Source organism: Poecilia latipinna, unplaced genomic scaffold (genome assembly GCF_001443285.1).
Source record: "Poecilia latipinna isolate Pla-1442-1.1 unplaced genomic scaffold, P_latipinna-1.0 Scaffold5041, whole genome shotgun sequence".
NCBI lineage: Eukaryota > Metazoa > Chordata > Actinopteri > Cyprinodontiformes > Poeciliidae > Poecilia > Poecilia latipinna.
In genome coordinates this window covers 12,265-15,307 of record NW_015117657.1, presented here as the reverse complement: position 1 = coordinate 15,307, position 3,043 = coordinate 12,265, and the positions used below count along the sequence as shown (strand labels likewise).

The 3,043-nt window shown below is 40.5% G+C and overlaps 1 pseudogene; it reads right to left on the bottom strand.

Annotated features, from left to right (window-relative positions):
- Positions 1-1,785: 1,785 nt before the first annotated feature.
- Positions 1,786-2,689, bottom strand: LOC106943247 (glutamate receptor ionotropic, NMDA 1 pseudogene; annotated as a pseudogene).
- Between the last annotated feature and the right edge of the window lie 354 nt (positions 2,690-3,043).

Genomic DNA, 3,043 nt, shown 5'->3' with positions numbered 1-3,043 from the left:
AAAATTCTAACTTTAATCTCAGAATTCTGGGTTTTTTCTCGGTATTTTGACTTTTCTGAACAAATATAATTTGAATCTCGGAAATTTGACATTTTTCTCAGTATTCTGATTTTTTTCTGAGAATTTTGACTTTTCAAAAAAAAAAAAATCCTAACTTTAATCTCAGAATTTTCACTTTTTTCCCTCAAATTTCTGACTTTAATCATTCGGGATCAAAAGCTAGAATTCTTTTATTGAAATTTCAGGACTTAATCCTCTTCTGCAGTTTCATTTCACTATTTTATGATCATTTATGATTGCTATCGATAATATCTGGTGATGGAGGTTTGTTAATGGATTTTGTCAACACATTTCAAGCAGCCCTTTGAGGACATCCATAATCTGGATACGGCCCAAAATAAAAATGAGTGTGACGTTCCTGCGTCACTGCAGCAGGAACAGAAGTAATCCCTCCTGAAAAGTTGTCGTCTCGCTCAGTTAAGCTACGGTTGGCCTTGAACTATCCCCCGGCTGCAGTTGCAGCCTCGTCTTGCAGGCGTGTTTTAATGCTCTGCAGATTTTCACCCCTGACCTGCTCCTGTGCACTTCAGTAGATCTGCAGCTGTGCGCCCGGAAAAGTGGAGCGGTCCTATCGTCTGAAATTTGCCTCAAACCAAAGGCTATTTTTGAACGCTGAAAGATCTGTGGGGAGTTCGTCATGTTGGAGCAACACAAAGTGGAAAGAAACATCAGTTTTTAAATGGTTAGAGGAATATTTACGTTTTGAAGCTGAACTCAGATCAGTCAGGTCTGAATTTTATGTTTTCAATGGATTTATTATTATTAAGTCAATAGATGTCAATACTTTAATTCACAAAGGGTAACTTGTGTAACATAGACATATGTCCACCTTTCATTTCTGTTGGTTTTGCTGATTTCAATACTATATAACACCAATACATTTATTTCTTACACAGGAAACGTCAGTCGACTCAAAAATATGTCTTTCACAAAGTGTGCTCAAGAATTATTGACTTAAAACAAGATTATATTTAAAAACTAACTGAAAAGTTGCTTTTCAGTTAGTTTTGTCTCATTTCAAGAACTAGAAACTAGACCAGGAAACTTGTTTGAGGTGCAAATTCAGAAATTTAACCTCAGAATTCTGATTTTAATCTGCTGAGATCAAACGTCAGAATTCTGCTAAATAAAGTTTGAATTCTGATTAAAGTCATAATTTTGAGATTAAAGTCTGAATTCCGTGAAAAGAAGTCCAAATTCTGAGATTACAGTCCGAATTATGAGCAAAAAAGTCATAATTTTAAGATTAAACTCAGAATTCTGACAAAAACAGATAGCCAACATTTTGAGAAGAATTCAGAATTTGAGCAACAAGTTATAATTTTGAGATTACAGTGAGAATTCAGAGATTGAATTCTGAATTGTAAGGTCAAAGTCATAATTCTGAGTATAAAGACAGAATTTTTAGAAAAATGTCAGAATTCTTCAAAAACAAGTACAAATTATGAGATTAAAGTCAGAATTATGTGGAAAAAAGTCAGAATTATGTGATTATAATCCAAAATCTGAGGGAAAAAATCTGAATTGTCAGATTAGATTCTGAATTGTCAGAACAAAGTCAGAATTCTTTGATTATTTTCCAAATTATGATGAAAAAATGTCAGAATTCCGAGATTAATGTTAGAATTTTGAGATTAAACTCAGAATTGTGAGTTTAAAAAAACAAACAAACAGAATTTTGAGAAAAATGTCAGAATTTTGAGAAAAATGGTACTTTCTTCCCCCTCTTCCAGTGGCCCTAACCGTCTTCCGTAGAATTTCTCCTTAAATGAAAAAGAAAAAAAACTTTGAACGTGTCATGGTGGGGAGCCTCCAGCGCAGCAGAACACTCTGCTCCGATGCGGTACAGCGGTGCGGGACGCGGCGGGTCGGTTACCTGGCTGTGGATCAGGTCCTCGCACACCGACAGAGCCATCTGGATCGCGTTGGCCTTGTGCGTGACGGAAATGGCGTTGAGCTTGAACTTGTCCCGGCCGTACACCTGGTTGGCCTGGTTCACGGCATCCTTGAACACCTGCTCGTACCTCTTCTGGCTCAGGACGGCCCCGATGTTCACGATCTTGGGCTCGCAGCCGGCCCGCGCGCAGGAGCACGAGAGGAGCACCGCCAGCAGAAACAGACGCATCGCGTGGAGCGCCAACCCGCACAGCGCAGCCCGGTCCCTTTTCTCCGCGGTGGCGGCTCGGCTCGGCTCGGACTGAGCGAGGCGGGCGCGATCCAGGTGGGCGACGAAACCGACCGGGGCGGGGGGAGGATGGGAGCCCCGAAAAAGGAAAACGGAAGCCCGGAGAGAAGCGCTGGCTATGCGAAATGCGGAGGAATGTGCATGATCAGGAGCGGAAACCTCCAAAATGCATCTTTTTTCTCCGTTTCTCTAAAAAAGATAAAATAAAATGAATTTTTTTTAAAACAAAGAGGCTACCTAAATCATCGCACTATCTTCCGTCGAACCGCGTCCCAGCCCGTTTGGACTCCCGAATCGCGTCTGGAGCGGAGCCGGTGCCGGTGCTGTCCTTGGTGCTGACAGCTGTGCGATGCGCGCCGCGGCGATCGGCTGCTTGTGCGCGCTCCCGCGGGATCCGCTTCATTCACTCCGAGCAGCTTCTGCAGATCCGCTGCTGCTGGGATAAAACAGGGAGGTTCTGGTGAAACGTTGATCCAAACACATCAGAGGAAAGAAATATTTAAAAAACATCCACAAATTGTTTTTGTTTTTGCTTTTTTGATGCTTCAAGTATAAAACACAGTCACATTGTGGAGTACAGAGAACCAAAAGTGCCACAATTACTGGAAATAAGTGAATATTTGTGTGCAACTGTATAGTTGACATGATTTTCGTGTGTCAATAACTGATTAAATAAATATATTTAAACACAAATTATTTAAGCAATATTTTTATGACTAAACATAAAAATAACTATTAATGGCTCCTGTTATTTAATTGAGTTAAAGATACAGCTCCTCAATTGACCAATCATATTGC